Source organism: Crassostrea angulata, chromosome 9, assembly GCF_025612915.1.
Source record: "Crassostrea angulata isolate pt1a10 chromosome 9, ASM2561291v2, whole genome shotgun sequence".
NCBI classification, from domain to species: Eukaryota; Metazoa; Mollusca; class Bivalvia; order Ostreida; family Ostreidae; genus Magallana; species Magallana angulata.
In genome coordinates, this window is record NC_069119.1 from 1,182,148 (window position 1) to 1,194,003 (window position 11,856).

The 11,856-nt window shown below is 33.4% G+C and overlaps 2 pseudogenes; both read left to right on the top strand.

Annotated features, from left to right (window-relative positions):
• The first annotated feature begins 1,801 nt into the window (after positions 1-1,801).
• LOC128163197 (THO complex subunit 3-like) lies at positions 1,802-10,298 on the top strand (annotated as a pseudogene).
• Positions 10,299-11,057: 759 nt separating this feature from the next.
• On the top strand, positions 11,058-11,558 carry LOC128162598 (zinc finger protein 253-like; annotated as a pseudogene).
• Positions 11,559-11,856: the final 298 nt, after the last annotated feature.

Here is an 11,856-nt window from a genome sequence, read left to right on the forward strand (position 1 = left end):
TATGTGTTGGTTTGAAATCGGGGTCACCCTTTGTTGGGAGTTTAAAGCAGATATGACAATTCTATCACTATTAGGTAAAGGGTTTATATTTTTATTATGAGAAAAATATTTAACGTCTGGTACCCGTGAGCTGAACATATTCAATTCAGCTTTAAAATGTAGGCTATTTTTAGTTTTAAAGAAGTAGATTTTGTTTTTTATGACCAGAGATCCTCTTCCTAAATCGACAGTTCTCTATAAAAGCTGATGTGGTGTAATGGTGCACACATTCCTTTGGGAATGAAGAGAGGGTTCAAATCCCATCATCAGCATTCAATGTAGAGACTGATACAAATGCATGTCATATGTGTGATTTAAAAGTAGGAAAAAAAATACAGTAAAGATTGCATGGTTATGAAAGTTTTTAATCTAGTAGTATGGCACGCCAAATTCACAAAAATGAGCTAAACATAATTTCACAGTCAATAAACTAGGTTTATCGACTGTTAACTATAGTTTACGGATCGTAAACTATAGTTACCGACGTTAATCTATATTTCACATCCGTAAACTATAGTTTACGAATGCAAATTTATGTTTTTCTGTCTGGAAATACACGTTAACAATAGATTTTGCTGATAAATATAGATTTACATCTGTAAACTATAGTTTACATTCGTAAACTATAGTATAGAGTTGATAAATATAGTTTCACGATGGAGAAACTTTATTTATCAGATTAACTATGTTTCACAATCGTTAATTATAGTTTTCGGTTCTAAACTATAGTTAACTGTCATTTATACCATGCTTTACAAACGTAAAACTATGTTTATCACATTTTTGTGAATTTGGTGCCCTAATGTCTAAATAATACATTTTGCATTCATGAACTATGGTTTAGAGTTGTTCATCGTAGTTTCACAATGGTGAAACTATATTTATCAGATAAACTATGTTTAACAATGTTATCGTAAATAATTGTTTTCAGTGTTAACTGTAGTTAACAGATGTGAAACAAAGATTAACGTCGTTAACTATAGTTTTCGATCCGTAAACTACAGTAAACAGTCAATAAACTAAGTTTTTCGACTGTGATAAATCTGTTTAGCTCATTTTTTTTTTTAATTTGTCTTATAAATGTAGTTTCACGATTTGTGAAACTATAATTAACAACTCTTAACATGAGCTAAACATAGAGTTAAGAGTTGTTAATTATAGTTAGCTCATGTTTGTGAATTTGGCATGCTATAAACAGATGCATTCTTATTATCACCAAACAATTATTGGAGTGGAGACTTCCAATACAACAAAATAACATAAGTCTATCTGATTCTTGCATACAGCACAGAAGTCAGTGTAAACATACTTCAATCACGATGGAAGCAAATTGATAGGGGGAGGGGGGGGGGGGGGGCTAGACTTATCAGAAATCTACAAACCAGAAGTTATGTCTAACTTGCAACAAAAATGGAAAAAAATTATCAACATTATGCAAATTTGCATTACCCATATTAAATAAAGCATTTATAAAATCATGATAATTTAATGATAGAAAACAGATTATTTTTGAAATTAAATACAGTTGCAATTTTGTCTAATTATCTGTTCTAGTACATGTAATACTAAAAGTATTTTGAATAGTGCCAGAATTGATGACTTTAGAATCTGAAACACAGTAATTATAAAGAAATTAAAACAACGGAAAGACTTCAGCAAGACTTTCATTAGAAATTGTTAAGTCAGCGATATATCACGTGGGCCTCTGGTTTCTGGAACTTTTCAATCCACTCGGTAGGTTTTTATTCTACAAAATCAAAAGATGGCGACTTACATTGAAAACATGCGAAATCATTTTCAGCAAAACAAGAGAATACGAGAGCATACGGCGCACGACTCCAAAGTTCACTCCGTGGCGTGGAGCTGTGATGGACGGCGCCTGGCCTCGGGGTCCTTTGACAAACCTGTCAGCGTTTTCCAGCTAGACAATGACAGAGACCGAATGGTAGGCTGGAGCTGGAGTGTTGCACTGTAAAAGATAAATTCTTAGGTGTCATAATTCAGTATTTCACTGAAAGTTCACGTCAAAACATGGCTGAGGCAAAGTAATTCCGGAATTCCCCTTTGAATTTGGGGCGTTTCCGCTCTTCACAGGAGCTGATTTTTTAATGAGATGAAAAGCAATGTGGAAGAGGTCTAACTATCACAGTTTTGTAATAAATCGAGGTTATTTAATTTAATTTTGATGCATGTTGTTTCCGGAGGGGGGTGAAATGGCCTGAGCTTGATTTTTAAGCACATGTGTAACTTCCGAGGTAAACAAAGTCTCACGCCTTGCGGGATGCTCGTGTGTGTTTTGCTAGAAAATTGTAAATGAAGTGTTGTTTAAAAAGATGTCAAGGGGATTTTTCCCAGAAATTCGTTTTGAAATTTGAATCTGTATCTAAAGTTGTGCATTTTTGGTAAGAATATATTAGTAAAATTTAATCTTGTAGTGATACCAATAGGCCTATATTCTTTTTTAATGAGGATGTTTTGTTTTATTTTGACATGCTTGTTGCATAGTATAACATAAAAATCAACTTAATAATTTTTGTCATTTTGAGATAGTAAGGTCACAAAAACTCAAATACATGTATATCCGTTTTACAAATATACTGCCTTTTTATCTTTATCGTTGAAAACGTAATTTCTGAAGCTGTATCGGGTTGTTTTAGCATGATGTCAATTATATACGAGGATATATCATGCTCAAAGTTAATGTTGGAAAACAACTTAAAGATCTGTTCATGCTTCTAAACTATTTAAATTAAGGTTGTATGGGACACCTCCATATTATGACGTATTGTTTATTGAAATAAACAATAAAATGAAGTGTAATTATATAAGTAATTCCTTTCCGAATATTGTCACCTAACAGCGTAGCTCAGTGGTTTAGATGGTTTACTACAAATCTGTAAGTCATGATTTCATATCCCGCTGGGTGTGTTACATTTTTTACCTCTCCGAATACAATGTATTTTCAAAAGCTATTTTAAAATTCTAAGCTGGTGAAAGTATTCTTTTTAGAATTATAATATATTTTTATCCACATTGATATTGACAGATGTCCCATACCACCTTTTTATTTTTTTAAACATTGATTAGTCTGACAATTATTTTTGGATCTGTCTACAAACTCTTTAGGTTAAAGATTGCACATTTCGTGGACATAGCGACAGTGTTGACCAGCTGTGTTGGCATCCAAAGAATTTAGATCAGTTGGTGACAGCTAGTTGAGACAAGACAATACGAATCTGGGACGCCAGGATCAATTGTTCCGTGGCCACTGTCAATACTAAAGGTAAAACAACGGTTGATTCTGTGATCCAGGAATAATTGAGCTGCAGAAACTGTCAATCCTTACTTTGAGATAAAACAGCTTTTAACATGGTTAATATAAATGTACAGGGACTTTTGGACAAATCTATAAATATGAGTGAAATTCCATTTTTGATACTGTTGTTATACATTAACTCTAAATCAAAATTAAAGGTGAAAACATAAACATCTGCTGGTCACCAGATGGCAGCACTATAGCTGTGGGCAACAAGGATGACCTTATTACTTTTATTGATGTCAGAAGTCACAGGTCAAAGGCCAAGGAACAGTTTAAATTTGAGGTCAATGAGATCTCTTGGAACAATGACGGCCCGCGGGGGTGTTAAGGAAGCATATGGAATCTGAGTTACATGTAATTCCGTGAAATCACAAATCTAAGTTATTATGTACATATTCAAATATATAAGCAACGAAACGTAGACCAAAAACAAATAAAAGATACTGAAGACAATTTTTGCCAGAAATTAGTTTGTATTACGTAGATTTACACATTGATGACGTCATGACTAAAAGTTGAATGTCGTGTGAATTTGATCGGAAAGCATTGTAAACATATTCAAAATATAACTAATCTAAGAACTCTAATAAAGTATTGTGGTGTGATTTATTGAGAATTGAACATAAGGATACTGGGGGAGATGTTAGTTTTATCAATCATTCGCTAAAAGGTATGTAAATTTGCTTTTATTTCTCGGCCAGGCTTTCCTCTGTCGTTGTTTACGATATAAAAATCCGACTAGAACAACACTACCCCGTGTATATTGAACTTGAAATTGTATACGTATCGCTAGTTTGATCAATGCTTAATTTGAAAAGTGCTGCTAGAATCCCATGGTGTGTGTTGTTTTAATGCAATTTGCCGTTTTCCGTACAAACTTTATAAAAGTTGGGAAGGTTTTACGAGAACCGGATGAATAACTTTTTAATAAGGAAAAACATAGGATTCTAGCAGCGGTTTTGATTAAACTGAGATGTTTTGCCTTCACTTGGTATGTTTATTTTATTTTGGACACCGCGGGGTAGTGTTGTTCTATCTCATTTTATGTTAAGGAATATACGTAAGCTATTTATAGTTGTCACGTGATAATGCACCAATGTGGCAGTGATGTACTACCCGATTTTATTGCACTGACATCTATTTTAAAGGATAATACTAAGTTTTTGATCTTATTTAAAATAATTATTTAATTTCACAATTTTGAACACAACAGTCAAAATAAGACGGCATATTAGCCATATGCTTCTTTAACACCTCCGCGGGGGACCTGTTCTTCTTGACGAGTTGGCAAAGCAGCATAAACATACTGAGGTAGGTTTTAGACAGATCATTAGATAGAGCACGATACATTGCAGTATAACGAAGCATTAGTGAACAAATGGTTAGGTAATTGATGGCTATTACAGCTCAATGTAATACAAAGTTTTTCATATTAATTGTGCATATTTATTTTACTCAATATCTTGTGCAGCAATTTGGTAATTTTAAATGCATTGAACTGTATGCAAATAGAACACCTTGTCATTGACAGCTACCCAGATTTAAAACTCCAGCACACCCTGAATGCTCACCCTGCTAACTGTATCTGTATCGAGTTTGACCCCAAGGGAAAGTACTTTGCCACCGGTACGTAGTGCGGACGCCTTGGTCAGTATTTTGGACGTAGCAGAGCTAGCCTGTATTAGGACCTTCTCCACGTATTAAGAGTTGTGCACAATACATGTATATTACATGTATGATTCACTACACAAAAACTGTACATTTTGTTGCATAGAAACTACACATGTACACTCATAATGGTCTCAAAAACTTTCCAGATAACTTTTTTTCTTGTTTTAAAAATGGTGTTATTTCAGATCTACTACCAGCAAAATGTCTCTGTATATATATTTATGTATGATAAGATTTAGAAAATTTATAGCTTTTTTAATTCTAAAGCTTAATAAAGATTCACTGATGTCAAGTTTAATATGTAGTTTATGCATTTTATATGACATTGTTAAAACATGCCCAAGAAATCATATACCGGTGTTATATAGTGCCTTTTTCCCCTAGCCATCTTTCCCCCCGGAAAAATTGCTATATAGCAGTTCTTCCCCCCGGAAAAATGGCTATATAGCAGTTTTTCCCCCCGAGTGGGCTTTCCCCCTTTTTATAGCCAGATTACCCCCACGGAAAACCTACTATATAGTGGATTTTCCCCCTTTTTTACATTCCGGCCATGCTATGGTGGACCATTCGTGGCAATAATTTACAATATTTGATATGATATCAATTTCTCATAAAAAAGGATAATTATGGCATTTATTAATACATAGAATAAAATAGTATTTCATGGTTTTTTAACCCCAAATATGAACTAAGGCACGCGCCTCCATAACATTCATGTGTCATCATCGTTTATTTCACCTGTTTTTACACCTTTTTGGAACACCTTTTACACGGATTTCGGAATACCTCGAATCTTTTTCATCTAATCGATGCTTATCTACAGTTTCGACTTCGACGTTAAGAACACGTGAGAACACATTTGAGTAAAAATACGCTGGTTTGGAACTTTAATTTTCCAATGTATTACCATCTCTGTATAAGCTTCTCCGAGGGAACTAACTGTACAATTTTGACTTAATTTTGTAGAGGAAGGGAATAAAAAGTGGAAATGTATTTCTCCCTTCGTGCAAAAGGCTATCAATTTTAAATTAATACCGTTCGAATTGACGATCTTAAAAACAATTATATATTTCTTCTTCTAAATATCAAACGGGAGACAGGGTGCAATGATATGATGAGAACTGAAATGTTTTATTTTTATTTTGATTGATGGGGTTCTAAATCATGGGTAAGGGGTATTTTAATTAATTAAATATTATAAGCATGTGAAAATTTATTGTTTACAATTTTGTTTTAAAGTTATGCATATTCATATTTTTTAGCACATTTTTTACGAAACGCGAGATTTTATGATGTTAACATTTTGTTTAAAAAAAGGAAATTTCTTCACAACCAGAACAATGTCGGTATCTTTGCTGGTTACTTTGGAAAATGTGAAATGGAGCCTGAACTAACCTTATGTATATATTCACACTCAGTATTTGCTAATTTTCTACTTTTAAGTTTGCAACGTGATTTATAAATATACAATTTTGAAAACGATGCCATATAAATCAAGATATACGATTCACTTACCTAAAAATCGTATATTACTATTTGTTTCATATTTTTGCAATAAAGATTTACTTGTGTACCATATTATTTCTTCGAACAATGAAACAAGGGTAATTAAAAAAAAAACCAAACCCCCAAAAAACCGACACATCTATTGTGATGAGCTGACCTATTTTTTTAAAAAAATATAAGCTTGGTCTTCTAATCAACTAACAAGTTAAAAAAGTCGTATATATGTATGCGCTTTGGTTGGTTATATATTTTTGATTTTCGGTTGCTCCTTTTATGAATAAAAGATTTATTGATTTATTTATCTAGTTATTTATTAAATCATTAATCATCTTATGAATTGATTAAATGTTTTAATAATGAATTTACCTGCGTACCTTTTTTAAAAAAATTGTTCGTAAACTTTGGACTATATATATATGATATGGGCGCCTTAGATGGCCCCCTAAAATGAACATCGTCGTTTTACTTCAATTCTTTTTTTTCTTTGTACAGATATATATGTGATGTTTATACATAATGTTCATTTTGATTCAAGTGCTCACATTTAAGAAATATGACATAGTAAAGACAACCTTTTCCCGCCATTTTTGAAATTTTAGCATAAAACAGCTTGTTTTCAAGCAGTTTTTCTTTCAGAAAACATAGAGCGCATGCTTGAACAAACAAAATATTTTAATCAGAGATATATATAGCCAAGACTAATAAGTAACAAAAATATATTTGTTCAAGCATGCGCTCTATATTTCCCATACGAAAACGGATAAGAAAAATGTCAATTTTTGACCGATTTTGATTGAACTGTAGTAATAGCGTTACTTCTGACGTAATATACTGCAAGTGAGTGCAAATAAATCAAATGAATAGGTAAAAAATATATTTTAAATCAGCTCTTCTAAAAAATAACATAACATTTTACTGTACCCGAAACACTTTAAAAAATTGCGAATAATGGGGGCCAAAGGACTATGTGCGGTATGGTCAAATATCTGCCCCCGATTTCAACCAATTTTTAAATAGTATCGTATGAAAATGAATTCTTCACAAATCATTGTAAAGAGGATGCCTATAACTTTAATCTTGATTTTAGTCATCATTGCGCACTCGCTGTTTATCTATGACGTCACTTAAATGACCTAATTCCCGCAAATTTGCAAACAAATGAAGATATTCTCATTTTTGCTCTATATTTTGCATTCGGAAGTATAGAGCGCAGGTCTGCTCAAGTGCGATTTTAACATATGTTTTTCTTCAGATAGTTATACATATTATACTAAAAAAAGGTACTTGAGCAAGCCTGCGCTCGATGTTTCCCAGTCGAAAAACCATCGGAAAACACCCATAATTTGCTACAAAACATCAATTTATCAAAATAATGCAATATTAATGACGTCATTTCTACATTAAGACGTCATTGTGGTGATAACCTTTTACACCTTTATTTTCAATATGATTTTAACTATCTTTCACCTTATTTTAAAGCTCTTTCTAAAACTTTGATTTGGGGGGGGGGGGGGGGCAAAAATTGCATAAAACTGCACTTAGTCCTTTAAATCATATTATATATAGTTCTTAAAAAAGAAAAGCAGAATCGTAATTTTCAATCATTTTGATAAGGAAATATATGAGCGACTGTGTATTTTTAAATTATGTTTTCACTTTTAAATGACCGTAAAAATATGTTTATGTGGTCATCTTTAGTTTTTGAGATATGGGGCCCTAAAAAAAAATTTCTTTATAATTGGATTTCAAACATCGGGCTCGAAAAAAATAAAGGCCCCTACCCTGCATGGGGGCTAACATTTTCAGTGTCATTTACTAGTGGTATAACACTATCACTGTGAAAATATGGTTAAGTGGTCATCTCTAGAATATGAGATTCAGATCCCCACTTATAGAACACTATTCAATCATTATAATGGGGTTTTTAACATCGGGCCCTGAAACATCAATGGCCCCTACCCTGAGGGCTGAAATTATCAGAGTCATCTACAAGTGGTAAACCACTGCCACTATGAAAATATGGTGATATGGTCTCCTCTAGTTTATGAGACATTGGACCCTTAAGAGTATGCACTATAATCATTATAATTGGATTTTGAAAATTGGGCTCTGAAACATTGGAAACAAAATCTCTTTAAAACAGAGGTTTAGCCTGGATGAAATTTTCAAAAACAGACAGACAGTCTGATAGATTTATCAAAAAATTCTTAAAACATTCTCGCTTAGTACAATTTCAGAACACAGAATTATGCATATAAGTGTATAACTTGTAAAACCAAGTATTTTTTTTCCAATTAATTACCTAAATTAAGTTTTATGTGTAATTCCATTATACACATGTTCAATTTTCAGCATAGTCTATAAAAATAATAAATCGGCAAAACGAAACTTAGCCTTTATAGATGAATGCAGTTGTACATGTATGCAACCTGGGAGTGTAGAAACATTAATTTTAATCCTTACTGGATTTCCATCAATATTTTTTATAAAATCTGAACCAAAAACGTGAGGGAGAAACCCTACTATGGGGGAAAAGTTACTATATAGTAGCTTTTCCCCCCAGGGGGAAAAGCTACTATATAGTAGGTTTTCCGGGGGGAGAAGCTACTATGGGGGAAAAACTGCTATACAACACCGGTATAAGGAATGAAATTTGGTCTCTGTTTCTTAAGAAGAATTAATAAGAATTGCAACCATCTTTTTATCATATAAACTCTACTTATTAAGGATCTTTTACTTTTGGTCGAATGATATTTCTGTTTTATTGCAATTACTGAAAAAACAGAGTCATGGACATTTGATGTGCTGATTTCAGATTAAGGGGGCAGTCAGAACTCTGAGCTTCAGCCATGACGGCAAAATGCTGGCCTCAGCATCAGAAGATCTGATATAGCAGAGGTCGACTCAGGTACGAATGTTATAATAGATGTAATATGTGTGGTATGTTTATGTGTAACGCCATTTTACGTGCTTGAGTAAGTCATATCAGTGTAAAAAAAAATGTAAATCCATACTTGTACCATTTATCAATTAACATCATAAATACATGTACTTGGTGTTTTATAAAAGTTTTAAAAAACACCAAATAATATTCTGCAATCTGCAATAAAAATTACTAGTTATCAGCTGGGTCTATCAGTCATTCTGCTGTTGAAATATTCATACAAATTCCTGACTTGAACATCCATGCTTATGCATAGAGAAAGGCTCAAAATGCTTAGGTGTATTGCAATTAGAGTCAAAATCCCCTTTATATCATTTTTTATTTCTCATATTTTAAAAGCCAGATACACTCTAATACAGTCGTAATTGATGGCTGCATTATTCTTTACTTTGTAAAAAAAATTCATCATTTTCTCTTTTTATTGATACATAGATATTGTAACAAGAGAGAGAGAGAGAGAGAGAGAGAGAGAGAGAGAGAGAGAGAGAGAGAGAGAGAGAGAGAGACTTACAGATAATAGCAATTGTCTTTTAATAGTTTATAGATACACATGCAGTTAGTTTCATAGAAAGCATGCCTACACTGTGGTCTATTTCTATCTGTGTGTGTTTACAGTGTCACTGGTGGAGGCCGTTTACCTGGAATACACCTATCTACTGGTCAACCTAGGACTGAGGGCACCTGTCGATTTCTACTGCCAGAAAGCCGGTGATAAGAGGAGGCAATTCAAAGAGGAAGTTCGCATTCTCTTTAACTAAAATGTGTACAATGTCTGTGAATGATGGAAAGACGAGACATAAATGTATTAACTGTCAATGATTAAGAGAAAGTGAAATGATTGTCCATGTTAATTGACAGGGATACAGAGAATATTTTCAATGAACGGTAAAAAAAGAACAGGTAAAATGATGGCATTGTTTTTAACTTTTATTGCAGTGAACACGATGAAAAGACGTGGAACAATTTGTATGCATGTATTCTTGATTTATTATTTCTTCAAAGCTACAAAAAAGATAATAAATTGATCATTTAGTCATTATCTTTTCATTTAATTGCAATTACTATTTACAACAGTCTCTAAAAGAAAGGAAAAGGTATGATTACCTTAAATTCCTTCCATCATAGTATTTGCTAATAATATTGTTACTTAATGTAATATGAAATGTTATAAAATTGTAAGAAATTTCTCCTTTATTAATTACATCTAACCTACTAAATATCTTTATTTGAATATTCATGATAAACCAAATTTAATGGTTTTATATTTATATGGGATTTTTTTCTTAATTACATCTTACCACCTAAGGTGCAGGGGATGTTCTATTGATACAAGAGTCAAAATGATGTTTGAATTTATGAGAATATCAGAGCAAAATGGTTTTAAGTTTTACATATTTTTCTGCATCATACACTTGTTTAACTCTGAAACTAATTGTAAAAACTAATATATCTTTAATTGCCATGATGTAGCTTAGAAGTTCAAGAAGGCCACTAGCAACCATTCAAACTGACTGTATTTAGCCAGAATTACCCAAACTCTCTGAAAACATCACTGTTGACTACCTGGCTTCTGATTTCATGGATGAGGAATTTGACAGTGGATGCCATAGCTTCAGCGACAATGCCATCATCAATTCCAGTGGCTCCGTTTCTCCTAACTCCAGTGCCGTTGAACAATTGCAACAGGAATTTTTTGAGGAATCCCGAATGAAAAACGAATGTTCTAACTTTGATGATCTGGTGTGTGTACGAGTCCATCATGGATAGTTGTTCAAAACCCTGTGAGTGACATTTTAGAGGCCAAGACCGTGTCGTCTGCTGAAATTGTGTCATCTGCTTTCAAGATTAAACCCACCAAACACCAGTGTCCTGTGTGCGGGAAGACCTACAGAGGAAACACCAACTTGAACTATCACATGGCTACCAACACCGGCATCCGGCCTCACAAATGTTCCATCTGCGGCAAGGCCTTTATCCAGAAGTCCACTCTGCGCACACACTTCCGGATTCACACAGGTGAGAAACCGTACAAGTGCAGGACCTGCACCCGTGCATTTGCGGACTACTCCACCTGCATGAAGCACGAGCGGACCCACAGTGGGGAGAAGCCATACGCATGCCCAGAGTGTAGAAAGTGTTTCGCCCAATCCGGAAATATGCTCCGACATCGACAGACACACAGGAAAAAACTGAAATTCCACAAAAAGTGCTTATACATTATAGAATACATTCAAGAAAGTGCCAATATTTACATTCTGAATTCCTTGTGTTGTTTTTTATAAAGTTTGTTATTACTGCATGAAATCAGTATTGTTCATTATTTCAATGTATATGTATTGCATTATGTTTTATGTATTTTAACAATGGAATGTTCATG